General features: G+C 31.0%; 1 protein-coding gene across 1 annotated transcript in view; it reads right to left on the bottom strand.

Annotated features, from left to right (window-relative positions):
- Positions 1-13,438, bottom strand: part of LOC130443929 (neuropeptide CCHamide-1 receptor) — a 123,724-nt gene extending 110,286 nt beyond the window's left edge. The window contains exon 1 of the mRNA XM_056778829.1: positions 13,239-13,438. The gene's annotated coding sequence lies outside the window, so the exon portion shown is untranslated. The remainder of the gene's footprint in view (positions 1-13,238) is intronic.
- Between the last annotated feature and the right edge of the window lie 4,253 nt (positions 13,439-17,691).

Below are 17,691 nucleotides of genomic sequence, written 5' to 3'. Positions count from 1 at the left end.
CCTGGCAAGAAATGAGGATAGCAGAAATAATCCTGAATTCTGTTGTGTCAAAATATACGTTAGTGCACTCAATTATTAGGAATAATAACCAGGAGTCAAATTACCCTTTATGAAATTGTGTGCAAAGAAGTTAATATTAGAAATAACAACATATGAATATACATCATACAACATAAGTTGTATTGTCCTAATTACTCTTTGAAATGAGTGGTATTGGAGAGATAAAAATACCATTTGTATTGATAATAAAATAAAATAACATCTCGAAAATGAAAATGTGAAAAAGGGAGCAAACGAGGGAAAGTTAGAAAGATAGAAGTAATTGAAGCGAGTTTCGTACAAAAATTAGAACCTTCTGACACTAAAAAAAAACATTACCACAAATATTTACATTATGTTACAGTGTGATAAGAATATCGCAGATAATTGTTAAGGCACAAATATATAATTAATGATTTTACAAGGAAAAAACGGAAACATATTGGAACATCAGTTAATATAAAAAATATATGATTTCCATATGTATGTATGGTAGAAGAGGAAGAAGGCAAGAGAGAAATAGAAAGAAGGGTTAAATCAGGAAACGTAGAGAAACAGAAGAATAAACTGGTTAAAACCTGACAGAACTTACTAGTGAACGAAAACAATGATTATAAAAATAATAATATGCTGTAATGATACGGGAATCTATAGATCGAAATAATTGAAATAAGTTTATTGAAAAGAAAATATGTTCAATGTAAAATATTATAAATTAGAAGGATTACAGTGAATCTAAAATACTTTTTTCTTAAGCTGGCAAATTTATAATTGTAACAATATCTTTGGTTTCTATAAAACATTAAAACACAAATAAAAGTGGAAAGAATGTTAGGGAAGAATTATTAATATAGAAGATTAGCCACTGGTTTCCTCAATTATATAGAGTGAAGCTGTTTGCTGACAACCTAGGGAAGCAATTGTGGAATTATATCTATGGATTTAGTCATAAACAGAGCGTTAGTGAATTTTATTTATTGCTACCAATAAGATAAAAATAATTATACATGTGTATTCAAATAAAATTAAAATAATTAACCATGTTAAGTTTCAATAAAAAATTTTTTCAATACTGTAGAGTTTGTAGATGAGGCAACGTTTTTTAGAATCGATCGACACAATTTTCACTACTGGGCTTGGGAAAATCCCCATTGGATGCAGACCAAACACTCCCAGCGCTGTCTTTGATTTTGTTATTTCCGAAATATCTATTTTTCATGTAAATATTCGTGCCATGGAAAATGACGATTTGTTCAGTCACATTATAAAATTAAATGTCATTGTATCATAAGACAAACGCTCCAGGTTCTCCTTGAGATGAGCTTGCATTAGAGTGTTTGAGCTACCCTGGTTATTCTTCAGTACTCTATGAAACAATTTATTTCCTATTTAACCTAATGCTTTCTTTGTTTTTTTGTGGATTATACAAAACACTTTTCTTGAAGTTTCACGGTTATTTTTAAATCAAATGACATTTAATTATTGTATCATCACTTTCAAAACAAAGCATTAACATTTGGCTTTCATTCTCCCAAGAGGCTCGCTTCCCTCTTTACAAACTATACATTTTCCATGAAGATGGAAGTAATGTTACAAATGCAGCATATCCATCTGTTACAACATGTCATCTAACAAACAATGCTAGCCTTGTCTTTATTCCAGTGCTAGGTAAATATAGAAAGAAATATAAAGTGTCTCAATTGAAAAAATTGAGCTGCATTTTAAATGTTGTGTACCTTATATATTATCAATTTTTTTATATAATTTTCATGATAGCTAATTTCGTTCTACTTTTGTAAAAAAATTTTCTTCGTACCTCTGTTCAGGCCCTACGAAGGGTTTATCCACCTCCACTTTAACAGGATCTGCTTTTTTATTTCTCTCCACTTCAGAATATTCTGTAATCCATTGAAAGGTAGTAACAAAATCAAGATAATCTATAAATTATAATTGAGTACCCAGAAAGTATATTCTGTTCTGGCTATAATAGGGCTATGTATGTTATTATATCAGAAAGTTTTGTATTATACAAATTAAGTTATATTGTTACGAGCTCCTCCACCACATGGGCCGTTGAAGCCAGTCCTATCCAGTTATTATGGAACTCTAAAATTTGGCTATCACGCCGAATAGTTTGAACAGCAGCGAGTTGTTTACATCATTTTCATAGAACTAAATTCTTGGAGGTTCTCTTTGTTTATTCGTTTCGCTTGTTTATTTTTAAGAAATTCGTTTTGGATATATAAAGGAGTCTGCTTATCGGAGTTAGTTTATAATAAATAGTCACACTGAACAGAACAAAATAGAAGACCAACCGGTGAATTTAAATAAATTATATTATTATATTATATATTATTATCGTTAGTTAAGTCTAGTGCAAGAGTTTAAATAAATTAAGTGAATAGAAGAAAGTGTGTATAAATTCACCCTACCGATAGAAATAGTATGAAAAAATAAGAAAAGCTTCACAATATATATCAATAAAAGGCCACTTTTCGCTGTCTTCATTTTTATTTTATTCTAGTATAGGAAGTTAAGCAGATTTCATTTGAAAAGTTTGATTGGTTCTACATCTCAAAAACTTGTTTGTTGTTCTAATGTTAACTGATATCTGAGACATTGTATCCGTGATTATTCCTCAAACGACGGTTTGTACCAAAAACAAATTTTATTATTTAACTGACTATTTTAAGGCAGGAAACTTTCTATCGCATTTTTTTTATCTGACATAAGCTCTTTACTTCCGGCGAGGTTGATTTTACAACAAAGTGACGTGACATAGCTTTTGTGATAGAGCTTCCGGGGATAAATTTCTAATGTCTGATCTATTTGTGTCACGAAACGAGGAGAATAACATTAACTTTTATGTTTGAAATTCTAATTGTGAGAATATTATTTTATGGAACAATTTGCTTTTATCTATCTTTATTTCCTTCAATTAAACTAATGTAATTGAACTATGCAATATTAATTCGTAAACTTGTGTTTAGAGAATAATAATAAAGTTTATAATGCTTGGATGATTTCGTATGTTAGGACATTAAGACGTTGTTAGCTCAAATTCTTTCACTATTATTGTTCCTATTAAAAAAATTTTACGTGATGTAATGTAGTAATGGAATATAAATATATATAGTTGAGAATAAAATTTATATTTTTCCGATAATTTCGTATGTTAACACATTGAGGAGTTTTTAGTTCTAATTTTTTCATTACAATTTTCTACAAACAACAATCATACCAATCATACAATTATGTGATTATCTAGATTGGGATCTATTTATAACTGAGGACTATTATTGCGCTCACTAGACACTGTCCTATGGAGAACCACTTGAAAAAAATCGGAACAGCTTCCAACAACTCTTTCTGCAAGAAACCAAAGATCACTCCACCTGTGACTGCGAGGTTGTCCATCCAAAAAGGTTACGGTACTCTACTACTATATTCACGCTTCCTAAACTCAGAAGACATAAGCCACATAGCTGCCTACTGGTGAACAGTCCGGCGTAGATAAATAACTCAAAGTGTAAGCGAAGTAGATTTGTGGCATTTACGTCTTAGTTCATTTCATCTGAATCTCCAATTTTTCTTATACTTATCTCATGATGTCCAAAATTTTAAATTCCTTGATCAGTTTCTTTGAACGTTTTCTCAATTTTACCGAGTACTTTCAATTACTTATCAAATAAAAATGGAACAGTTGCCATCATCAAAGTCAACTGATATAAGTTTGCCTTCTTTCTACTTTCTACCTTATATATCGGGTGGATCACCTATAAGAGTTCATTGTTGATAGTTTTTAAAAGTTGCACAAAATTATCAGTTCAAAATCAAATAGGTTTGTGTTCACTTCATAGAAATAATAATTGACCAACGGTAATATTACTTTATCATAGTATCACAAGACATACATTTCAATTAAAAAAAATTTACAATAACGTTGCCAAGTTAGAACTGATTATTCCTAAGTTTTAGAGAATAAACTTCAGACATCAATTCTCAAACCAACTCAAATGTTATCTCTTGTGGAAAATGTGATGATCTTTTTTTGGGAATTCTTACCATTGGTACTAAATGGTTACCCTATCATCTCTACATTCATCAAAGATCAACTCTATAATTAAAACCAATTCAATGAAATTTCTATGAAGCATTAAAAGATGTACTCAGGATATTTTGATATGCTTCAATTAACCGTTGCAATCTTATTTTCTATTTTATATTCACGATAATATATTGACATTCAGAACAAATTAAACGGTGACTTGGTAGAAGTGCTTGGGCATAATATTCTAAATCATCATATTTCTGTCATAAATCCAATATTGTACAACAATTACATCTCCGGAGCACACGTGTCTGAGACATATGTCATTTTCTCTTGGGTTAAACTATGTACTTTTTCTATCGAAGAGATTTTCTCAATTGTTTAAAAGAAAACACTGGATTGAAATATATAATGTATAATTCTATTTTACTGAAAATTGTAATTAATATTCATATTTGATAAATTGCTTCCGTTAGGTCCTTTCCCTTGAATACATTTTCGGTCTATATATACTTCCGTCTGTGCATAGTCGAAACATTGCATATTCTTTGTAAATTTGGTACAGTTGTTTTATGCTTTTGATATTGTTGGGAGGATTTATCTTGGTATCAGGTAATTTTTTCAAAAGGATCGTATTGAAATCTTCTTCCACGACAACAGTTTCTAATTTTTGATTTAATTTTTTGACCATCACAACGGCATGTAGGGCCAATAAAGAATCAATCTGAAATTAAAAACTAAAAATGCAATCCAACTCTTTCGATTTCATATTTTTGCTTGAAGTACAAATTACCGTCATTTTGAACAATAGCACTGAAACGTTCTCTTCCAGCACATTTTTCAATTTTGGATACAACCAGAAATTTCATAGGGCTAAAGCGAATATGGACAACAAGAAAGACTTTCACTGTTCAACAACTCGTGAATCAAAAGTGACTTGTGGTACGGGGGAGAGGTTATCAAGACGAGAAAGAAAGCCGTTGGCACATTTTCGAGTATCTTTCTTTGTACTTCGTTATGTAAACATTCCAGTATTCCCTTGTTATTTCGGAATTTTTATTTGTTCCTTCTGAAATGAACTTTGATTTTAATTAAAGGATTTTATCAAAACAAGGTGAGTCACTGATTTTCTATTGAGAGTTTTAACTTTCTCTTTTAACTTTAAGGATTCGATTCCACGCCAATTTGAACAAAATAACCCAAGTCATAGAAAAAATTTCGCTTGTACTACTTGTAAACAGTTCAAAAAACTAGTTAGGTAATAATAGCAGATTCGCTTGTTTCAAAGCATGACAGTATGGGATGTAATAAGTATATTATTGGTAGAAAGATTTATATTTGATCACACCTCGTAGTTTATTTCTAATTTATTTTTCTTACGTACTCTTTGACGAAAAATGAACATTTTATTGAAAAAAAAACAATTGAATTTATATTGAGTTAGTGACAAGGATGGAACTTTATTGAAATCCATGGCCTTGATTCCATGAAAGTTCGGAATGTGGAGGCATATATTCAATGGACCGTATTTGGAAAGTTTCTCATGTGATACATTGGGAAACGTTCTACATACTGAGAAAATTAATAAATCTGTCATGCACCCATTGTGAACTTTCATAAATTTTGTTTTCCAGCCAGAGCGTATCTACCTATTAATCTTAAATTTCAATTAAACCACCATTTGAACTCGAATTAATATATTAAGCTATACAATCACATTATTCATAGTTATAGTTTGATGAATCAATACGTTTGACATTTTCATCTTCCGAGAATAAGATCAATCCTTAAGAATCAGATTCCAGTTGGAATGTATCCAGCACTTTTAAACCGAAAAACTTATTAACAGATAACATAACAAATTATGAGAAAATGTCAGTTATCTTAGATGTTCAAATGTGATTAAAATACAAGGCGGAACATACCACCTTGCGGAAGTTGGATGAGATTTGGGTGCTTAATAACAAAAGGAGTCTACTCAATTTTGCCCATGGAAATACATTTAGTTTTTTATAACTGAAACTACTCCCATCAATAATTAATGGAAAAAAAGGAATATTTAGGGACTAATTTTGGGATTAACTTGGCATTTTTGGAACCGTTGGTGATTTTCATGGCACATACACTGTTTACACTACCACTACGCCAGGTAAACTGTTTACTTCAGTATCTGAAGACGATAACTTATCGAAACGTGCGTCAGACATTTTAATTGTGAGTGTTAGTGCGGTAGTAATGTAAACAGGGTGCTCTGTATAATTTTAGAATCTTTATACATTTTGATCAACAGTCAAGTACAGTAATCTTAGCAACAAAACCATAAGAAAAAATCATAGTTATTAAATATGTTTTTGAAAGCGGAGTAAAGATTGGCCAAAGTGACGCATGGAGCCCAAGGTCCAATAATTCTGGTATCTAGGCAAATAACTCACTTTAGATTGAATTCATCAATATATAATTATGGAGAATTTTTATCTATCATCTCCCAACAGTAAAATTATCCATGAGTGGATGCTTGGAGGGACTGGATTTCTCACGCACACGTGTGTTTTTTTTTGTGTTTAGATTAATGAGATGCAGGGGAGAACCTTCAAAAGGTACTCGCCTGGATGAACCTTCTACCTGCCAGGCGAGTTATATGGGATTCTTACCGCACTAAGCCTTCCCTAACACCTCTAACCCTACTCCCGGAACGGTGGCACTCTTTGTAAATACTACTTTGCTGGGGCGTTCTTACTGCTACTCTTCGTACGTGGTGCGGAGGTCCTTGATGATGGTCACACACGTGTGTGTGTGTGTGTGTGTGTGTGTGTCTTCTAATAATAAATGAATAGTAGAATTGATAAAGAAGAAACACGGAAGTTTGGCACATCAAATGAAAAAAGAGTAAAGGAAGGAAAAAAAATTAATTAGAAGCCAACTGCAATGCAATGCATACAGAGAAAGATGATTCACAATTTTCACGTCACCCAATGATAAATACCAAAACTAAAAAAAATTCACCAAACATTTGAGGAAGATACAGATCTTAATGGGAGTCTTAGAAATAATGCGAAGAAAATATGAATCAGTTAAATAAAATGTGAAATAATAGTAAAATTTTCATAAAACGTATCGAAATCTAAAAACTACGTACAGTTTTTAAGGCGAGTGAAGTTGTAGAAAACGGGGAGGTAATATCGTATATATGGACAAAAGTTATATACATGGTGGTCACTCCCAATTTAATGCAAGAATTATAGAAAAACTTGGCATGATTTCCGTGGAAGTTGTGATATTTCATGTCTATTGTTTCTAATGAAATCAGATACTGGACGAAGTTCTAATGCAATTATCTGTGGTTCATTTCGAATTTTTATGAATCCCAAGTTCATATTCCAAATTGTCAGTGGATGGTTTATATTTCATGAAAATTAATGATGTAGATGAGAACGATCTTGGACTTTCACCAAACATCATCGACAATGTGCAGTGTAGGGCAGTGTTTGAGCGATACTTTAAGCTATTTGCATAATCAATGAGATTATCTATGGGAAATTGAAATTTCATTTGTTAAATTTTGTTGCACAGAAAACTTTACGGTGAACTTTTCTACAAATGTCTGATGTCTCATTTTTTCGCTATCATTTTCTTTATTCAAAATTTTATCTCGAGGTTTTTGAAGAATAGCATATGTGAAGCTACAACCAAGTAGATAAGTAGATTAAGTGTACAATATTATACGAGATTTGACACAAACTTCACATACACGTTATACTAGGTACTGCTCACAGAAAAGTGTCTTCATTAAGATGAAGGTTGGTTTCTTGGTTGAGAAATATCTATGAATGGAACAGTATACGAAGCACAGGAAAAGCGCGAGATATAAATGATTGATGTATTGATAGTATTTTAGTCAGTTAGTTGTTTTTTTAATTATATCATTCTTACTGTCGCGTGTTGATTGGGAGCGATAATTTTTCATGTTTTTGGCACTAAGTTTCCTTAATATTTACGTTGTGAATGTACTATACGAGAAAGTATGTCATTACATTTGTTGAAAATAAATTAATTAATGACTTATACGATTTTCAATGGAAAATAAATTTAATGCAGACAGGGACTTTTCTAATTAAGAGGGAAGCTTAAATGAGATGGATAATGACAATATATGAATGAAGATGATGAAAGTTACATTATAGAGAGAAAAGAAAGAATATAATCTGAGTAATCTGGAAAATAAAATAAAGGCTCAGAATTGCACGAACATGAACAAGAGTTCTTTATGGGCATGAGAATTTAATCTTATTAGACGTTGATAAATTTTGGTTTAGTTTTATTAGTCAGTAAATCTCACAGCATTTCAGTATTGTTTTAACAAATTTATCTCACAAAAATAGAAGAACATCAGTACTCATATTCACACTGACGCTTCTGAATAATATTATATTTTTGTTGGCTTAAGCCAAAGCAATCGCCGCTCGAAAATTCCCAAACAAGAAGATATAACTTGTTGGATAACTTCACCAGATGCGAGATCCTGCGTGAGAACTGGGTAGGATAACAAACTAAATTTAAATTTGTAATTTACTATCAAAATATTGTAGATTATCTCATCAAATGGACAAACCATAAACTTTTTTGCTGGTGAAGTACAGTTAATATTAACAGATGTTGAAGTCTAAAAAACGTAAACTTTTTTGGGTTGGTTTGCGTATATAAGCAGAAGTTTTCAACGTTAAGAGAAAAAGTATAGGTTGATTTTTTTACCGGGGTCACGAAAAGGGACATATTCAGCTGTATTGATTGCGTTGATTTTTAAAAATATTCTAGATACACCAGAGATAGTAAAAGAATATAGAGCTGCAGCAATTCAATATTTTTATTGATTCTCATTTGAAAGTCTCAGAGAAATTGGGAGCATATGTCTGTGTGGATTAGATTATTAACTTTTCAACATAGATACGAATTTCTTATGTACATCCCAAATAAGCAGACGAAACATGGTTTAACAATGAAGCTGCTATATAGACGACAGAAATACTTCTTTGTTCAATGCTTATATTTAATTTGGAGAGGTTCATAACAACAGACAATTGATTTAGTAGTGTAAAACTTTTAACGGAGCCATAAACAAGGTATTTTCTTGTTGAATACGTTGGTAAATAACCAATATTTTGTTTTTATTTTTCAAACAAATTAAAATATGAAAAGAAACAAGTAGCCAATAACAAGAATAGAGAGAAAAATTCGATTACCCTCGTTCCCCAAAAAATAAGGTTGTGTTATTCGTTTCTTCTAAGCACCATCGCAAATTTCCTTGTTGGCTGTTGATATTTGGAAAGATACGTCCTAGCATAGTCTTGTGGCCAAAAACAGAAAAGATAAATTACTTTAGCGTTGATCTACAGTTGACTAGAACCTTGGATAGCTAAGATCATCCAAGCAGTCCAACCTAATCCCACCTAGAGCATTATTTGTAACTTGATAAGCGGACCTGGCTCTTGAAAAAAGAGATCTTCTACGGATGCCCATAACGTCATTAATCGATTCTTCTTTTGGTGAAGTGCAAACTTATGGAAACAATAATCAAGGCTCTTCTTTACCTAAGTTTACAGCCTACAGAAATTCAAAATTATTATCTACAGGCATCTCCACACTGCACGCACAGCTCGAAATAGTCGAGGGTTCACTTTATTCTGCTCACTTTACACAATAAAAAATTAGATCAGAAATGTGTAACAATTTTGCCTATATATATAGACTCAAAAATCCAAGACTTCCAAAAGAGCTGAAAATTCACCTTGAGTGTTTACTAGGAAAACTTGCTGCCCCTGAGATAAAAGTCTCTAACGATGAGACCTTCAATTCAAGAAAACATGTTATTTTTGTCCATTTAATGAGACGTCGATTTTAATAGTCGTTAGTAGATTCAGGATCATGCCATTTACCAAAAATAAAAAAATAATGGAAAGTTAAAACATTCTGACACTGTATCTGACATTGAAAAAAAATTCAAGTGTTCATGCACAAATGAATTGCTAGTAGAAGAAAGAAATTCACCTTTTTTTCTCCTCATACACCATGAATAATATGCTACGCTGAAAGTAGACTTATATATAATTGAAACTTATAGATAGTGTAATTCCATTTTGGGTCTATTAGAATTGGAGCATTTGAAGAGTAGAATTAATTACGAAAACTGATATATATTCAAAGAAAATAAAATGCTCAGTATTCAATATAAAATGTCTCACAATCATGCTTCTTTTTACGTATCGGTTCGTAGCGCATTGAAGAAACGGAATTTCCAAGTTTTTTTTCTGAAATATTCATCAATAGATAAAATAAAAACAAGAATTAAGTTATAAAATGTAGAAATGAAATATTTGAACGTGTGATGTTATATCAATAAAATTTATGTTAATAGGTTCATGCGTGCGAAAAAAAGGAATGTCTTTTTAAATAGGGACATTATGAATTTTCATAGCGTCGACAAAATAAACGTGACCAACAAAACACGCTGAAGAAATATGAATTATTCAAAAATGGAATGTACGAATGTTGAAACAAGGGTTTGATATATGAAAGTCAAGAGCCTGTATTCAAAAAAATTTTTAAAAGATTTATTAAATATGATCCAGAAGAGTGAGGAAATTTTATTACCTTCTGTAATATAAACAACACAAAAGGATTATTAGGAACGAGCTATGGAACTGGAGCATAGAAAAAACCAGAACAATGACAAAGTGGGGTCTTGGAGAATATACGTTTTTTACCCATTGTTAGGAACATGTGTTTGAGGTATTCATTTATCTCAATGAAGTGGTTTATGAATCAATTAAACATTTGCTTATAAGTTCTGGTTAATTTAGAACGTCCGATTCTTAGAAATAAATTTTTACTTTAGAAACCACCCGTATACTTTTTATACACCAATCAACATGACAACAATCAATATAACAATTTTGTACTTCCCTTGGGTTATATACAGAATAAGCCATATTATAAATAACGTATATAGTAGATTTAATCAAAATTAAAATCTTGTTCGCTCTCTGGAGTTTCCTCGGAGTTTTCAATTTATACTATGATTGAATGGACCAATACGAAATACGCAGTTCGTATAATATAAACTGCTGCATTTCTATCTACATTTATTTATCTTTAAGTAAACAAAACTTTTTTGCATTAATTGACTAATAATTTGATTTTATTTATCCAGATTCAATTATACAGATAAATATCAAAAATGACATATTGTTGATGGGATATTCTTTTATCAAACTGATGATATATGAATGAAATCACAAACTAATGAAAATGGTTATTCATGTATCAATATACTGGAGACATACTTTTGGTGACGGGAGACAAAAAGAGACTTTAGAGCCGTATTACAGATTATATTTTTTTCAAAATCGTCCAGATTCAAAAGTACTTGCGAAAATATTTGGAATTTAGGCGAGCAGAATGTTATGATATGTACATAGCTTCATAATATGATTATTTTTTTAAAATTGTCATTCGAATCTTATTTATTTTCATTTATTTATATTGATGGTAATAGAACAGTTTGAATGATTTGTAACGTTAAAAGGTTGTAAGCTGGTTGACGTGTATCGCATTAATGTTTAACTTATTATCTTATTATGTAGATAACTCCATACAGATCACGGATAATTTGAAAATCGATCTAAGCTTGTTATGAGCCATTTATGACCTTAGTTGCTGCATCTTATCATGACTTAACTTTATATAGCCTGTCTTTAGTAATAGTCAGACATTCAAAAATTCATGCTATTGAGATGTTTAGTATCCTAACCTTTACCACTTTCTTATTTTGTGCCTTTAACAACTGCCCTATTTCAATATCCATGTGTTATCTTTCTGTACATATATACTAAATTATTTATTGTTATTTGAAATAGTGACATTCACAAAGGCGATTATCCGACACTACAATATCTACAATAATAATAATAATAATTAATGTTATTATCGTGATTTTGCATTTGCATTATTGAATTCAGGACCAGCCGTACACTATGACTTAAAAAAGTTAATCAAAGTAGGAATGATACTTATAAATAGATTTTAGTATCTTGAAGAATAATCTAACTGTATTTTTGTAAACATAAAATTCATAAAATCTAACATTTAATTGTATCTAATTAATGAATACTAACGGCTTAACACCATTCTAATTGTAAATATCAATAATAATTCATCCTAAAATGGTATTGATATAGATATCTTTCTATTTCAAATTCTTGAGAAGTGAGCTTCTTGAAAGTTAATTAAATACAACAAAAAACACCTCTCAGATTATGCTCGTAGTTTATTCAGTTTTAAAAATAGTAAAGCGCTTCTGGGTGCTCATCTAATAATTGCTTCAATTTGTTTAGGTAACAACCAGAATTATTAAATATCCTACATACTATCTCTTTTTCACTAATTTCCGGTAAAACGTCGCCGATAGCTAAGAAATACAGCTCGGAGACTTTTCGTGATATGTAAATAATTTATATTCCCAAAATTGTTTTGTGAAACAAAATTTCAATTCACCAATATCTCAATATAACGTGAGCTGGTTAGAGCTTCTATGTAGAGAACAGAAGCAGCTGCTCGCAAAAGTTCGAAATCAATAAACAGATAAGACATATAGAACATCAGAACTATTTTAGAATTGAAAAAAAGTTTCAGCATATCAATGCGAAGAATGAATAATCATTCTTTTATTACAATACATAAGGATTCAAATGGATATTAATAAGACTGTTTCGTGAGGTAAAGAATCGAAAGATCATCCTTTCCAACTCTTGGACATATATAAAATTGTTTTCAATACTTAATGAGAAAACACAATAATTTGCGAAAATGATGTATCTACTATATTTTCTAGAAGTGTCACTCATACATATATTTTGAAAAATGAGGACTGGATAAACATAATTACGATACACTGAAAAAGTATTGTCTGATTTTTAAACCAGCAGCTGTGATACTATCAAAAAATTGTTACAATTTTCTTTTCAAAGTAATCAAAGTTGATTGCCCTATTTTCAAATTTATTTCTTTTTATCAAGTAAATATAGCATCGTTATAGGAACTCAAATGAATTTCAAAATCATGCTTATCTAAAACAACAATTTCCATGATGACTTACTTTGACAAGCAAATATACATGATGTATATCAAACACAAACTTAATTTGAAGTCAAAATTTTTTCACAATTTTTTTTTCGCGTGAAATTGAAATATTCTTATCTAACTTTTTTAACCGAATATGTTTGGCGCGAAGCTTCGAAAATATCTTTCCGCTACTTCCAACGTCGTTCTGAAAGTGAACAACGCGCGCCAGAAACTGGAAACTTTCCGAGGAACATGATTCACTGCGCGTCGCTAACTTTGAATGATTAGCATTCAGTCGTAGGCATGCGGCAACATTAAAGAATTTCTTGTATCTCAATTTTGGAGTCTTATAAAATGTTGTAAATTAGAGTTAACTCAGAATTCAAATGATTTTCGACAGATTTGTTCTAATGCCGTGTTCGTTCAAATGACAAATGTAATATCATACATTACACCGAACAATTTCTAAAGGAGATTGCGTGATTGTAGGCTAATTATGATTAAAATTATGTGACAAATCACCATATCACATTTTGACTCACAATTTGCTGATATAGCTCTATGAACAGATAGATACTGAATACATTTCCTCCAAGTCACAGAAAATTATTAATTTCCATTAAAGCATCATGACAATTATTGGAAACTATCTTAAAAAACAGGCTACTTCCCAATATACCTCTAAATTATTTGATACTACTTTTTTCTTACCAGATTTGTAGCTAATAAGAAACAACAATCATACGAAATTATCTTTTTCTGAAAAATGGACAAGATATTTAAATCAATTCTTGCATAGTGGATAGGAACAGATCCCCACCATCAATACCGATGCTGAAAACATTCTGGAATGGAGTAGAAGCAATATGATTAAGTTTAATATAACAAATACCTAGGCTGCTGTTTTTACAAAGGAGGATGTCACGACAGCTTAGAATTTCGTCCTGTCCACAAAAACATTGAGAAATTTTTAAGACCAAGAAGCCATATACTCCACAACGGTTCTAATCCTCCACAAGACCAATATTTGTCCATCTTTGAATTATTGCTCGCACATTTGTAGCTCGGCTCCCTGCCATAACCTATAGTATATTCGACTAAATACAAAAGAGAGCAATTCGGCTTATACGCGACCCAGAGTTGACCAGAGACTTATACATTTTAGAGCATATGAGGGAGGTCGCTGACCTGTTTTACTGATACTACCATGACAGATATTCTTCCGAGCTGACATATTTCCACTAGAGCAATATTTGCAAGACCTACTAGACAGGTAGACGAGACTCATGAATATCAAGTTTGCCTGCATATGCCAATTGTCAACTTATCGGGAGAAGTGCAACCCTGTCGGATCAGCTTCCAATGCACGTCTTTCCCGAGCACTACAACCTACAAAAGTTCAAGATCAATATCCACATGCTTTAACACATAGCAGGCACCACTCAAACTACTCTCTTGTGCCTGATTCTTACATAAAAAACACGACAAAGCATGCTCTGGATCAGCTTTTGAATGATAACCTGCATTTCATCCCAAACTAATTTAAATGTGGACTACAAGCTGGCCAAGAAAATCGAGTTAATTAAACATAATCAAGATAACTAGTAACTATCCAATCAAGCTGACCTTGAATCATGAATCATCATGAATAAAAGTTTTGTTTTCACTAAGAAAAGCCTTGACCAGTACAACAGAGTTTTTATAACCTTCGTCAAGTACCCATTCGCTTTAAAAGTCTTATTTTGCTACCCTTAAAAGATATACGATAACTGATATGTCAATACATTGAAATTTATCTTACGTTAGTTTTTGAATTCACACAGCTTATACCATTTCTACATATTTTTACATTCAATAGTGGAACAAACAGAGCTAGTTATATGGTAAAAGAAGGTAATAGACAAAAGATTTGGGGAAATGGAAACAATCAAAGGACTTTGAAGAAAAAGAACTGATTATTGAATACCGCGTTGGGAGACACAAGAGAAGTAGAACTGAATTGAACTGGGAGAATTCAGAATTGTAATATGTGAAGAAGAATCGTAAAAGCGATGAGAAAAGATAAAAAATTAAGAGCCTTAAATGCCTGTAGTACTATAAATGTAAATGTATTTGTGATATAGTTGAAGGCTCAATCATAAGTTAAGAATCCGTTGCAGTTAGCGTTCGCCCTCCTAGGAATACGGTACATAAGTGTTGCGTACAAAGAGGGTATCTAATTCACTGATTATCTTTTGGCATCTTGAATATGTAATATGAAAGGTGTGATCACAAGAAATCTTATCACTTATCACTAACTAATAATAAACAAAAATGTTTATTATTAGTTACAGTCAAATAAATTTTCAATTCTTTCGAAACAATTGAAATTTGTCTTACGTTAGTTTTTCATTTTCAGCACATGCCATTACTATATATTTTTACATTCCATTTTCATAATTGTTCTAATTTTTCTTATAAAATCAGCAACTTCTCAAACGTATGTGAATAAAGTTAGTTGAAATGGATCGATTAGGCCTATGTTTAAAATATACTAATTACAAATCTTTTCACGGTGCCAAATTTAAAGCCCCTCTACTAATTACGTCGTTACGTATCTTTGGAGACATCCTCAAATAGGGAGTAGATGACTTTCGTTCTTATCCAGCCCTAAAAATCTCGAAGTTAATCATTCCAAGGGTAGCTTCAAGATAATTTGAGATCTTATAGCGTATTAAGGATGAATCCTATTTCATGTCGTTCAAATATTTCTGAATAGATTAAGCTAGTAAAGTATGCCATAAATGCTGAACCTCCGAATACTAGTTTAAAAATTCTAGACACAATTTAGAAGAAATTTCCATTAATCGGTTGAATAGAGTAATTATCTTTCTCCTCTATCAAGAACATCTATTTTTAGTTAACCTTAGTAAAATGTTACATTGCGATACATAAAACTTGTAAATAGTCAAAAGGTTTTTTTATGAAAAAAAAAATAAATATAGTTCAAAAAACTTAAAAACACGTTCTTAAAGCACATCAAACTGAAAAGTTGTAAGTAATAAATGGAAAATAATAGTATTATTGTGAAAAAAGCGTTGGGCACTCATACATATGGAACAAAACGCACCAACCGTTTTTCATAATAATACTATTTTTCTTTCATTATTATTTTTAGCTTATTTTGGAAAATATTTTCACTTTTTATTTCCATATGCCATAAAGTTATTTTGGTTTTTTTAACCAATATTTATTTCCCACTTTCTAGTTCGATTTATTGTCAAAAATAAAATTTTTCGTTAAGTTCTAGTCATTACTATCGTAAATCTTCAACAGAGGGTGCACGGATGTAAAATTCTTTTTGATCAACATGATGAAATTTAAGGTGTTAAATTCTGAAGGCAGAACAGAGGGCAGATAGTTGTAAAAATTTATTTCGATGTAAAGAGTACATTTGCAGTGATAATTTGTTAAAAAAAAATTTGCCAAGACCTTTTTTTACAGTTAAACGGGATTTGAACCCATGACCGGAGTATTTAGACGTTGACGGTTTAGCTCGTTTGGCTAAAGAACGCAAATAAAGTGGTGGGATATACTAACAATAAAAATCCACAAGGGACAGTTAGTAACAAACCCACAAACAAACATACGGATGAAGCTAATAGAAGCGTGTTTAATTAATTGTTTAAAATCATTATTAGTTAATATTAAAGCTTTTTGAATCATGTTTATTTTATTCTCATTAATATGTTTTTCAGTGTTTTAAAGAGAAGTCATTTCGTTTGTTGATTTTTTCTCTGCCAGACTTTTTATTTGATATCTATATTTTCTTGATTGCATTAAAAACAACTAGTTCGTCTTCTTATGTGCTCTGTCATGTTGGATTCGGAGTGACTTGATTTCTTTTTCAGTTATTTTCATCAAGACTTTCAATTCAATAATATATTGTAAGACTATATTGAAAATCACTAGTCTTGGGTGTTATGTTGTGTAAGATTTAAAATGATATCACATTGCTGACCATGCACTGTCAACCAAACAAAAAGTTTAGCTAAAATTTCAACTTAATCAGTTGAAGATAGTATCTGCTTCGATATTTAGTTGCAAGAATACACCCAAATAAAAATAAATAACAAGTTCAAAACTTCAAATAAGAACCGAATTAATAATAAAAGATATAATTTTAATTTAATTAAGTATGGGATATTAATGTCCACTTAAATTGTTTACTTCTATTCATCTATCAATGAGAATCACGTCACATTTCAAACAATCAAAAGTATTACTCAATTACTCAGTATGGTGATAGTCCTACATATTTATTAACTTTGTATTTTTTCAATTCAAAATTTTTACAATAGCAAAATTAGCTACAAATACATCTAAATTAAATACATCTAAATACATCAGCCAAGTAAATTATGAATAATGAACGCTTCAACAGACTAAATCTTGCCAAGTTACTCTTGCATATCTACATAGTTGATTTTGATCTCTCACCTCTTGAA

The sequence above is a fragment of the Diorhabda sublineata genome, chromosome 5, assembly GCF_026230105.1.
Source record: "Diorhabda sublineata isolate icDioSubl1.1 chromosome 5, icDioSubl1.1, whole genome shotgun sequence".
NCBI lineage: Eukaryota > Metazoa > Arthropoda > Insecta > Coleoptera > Chrysomelidae > Diorhabda > Diorhabda sublineata.
Note: the sequence above shows the minus strand (reverse complement) of the source record. Positions and strands in the feature narration are given on the sequence as shown.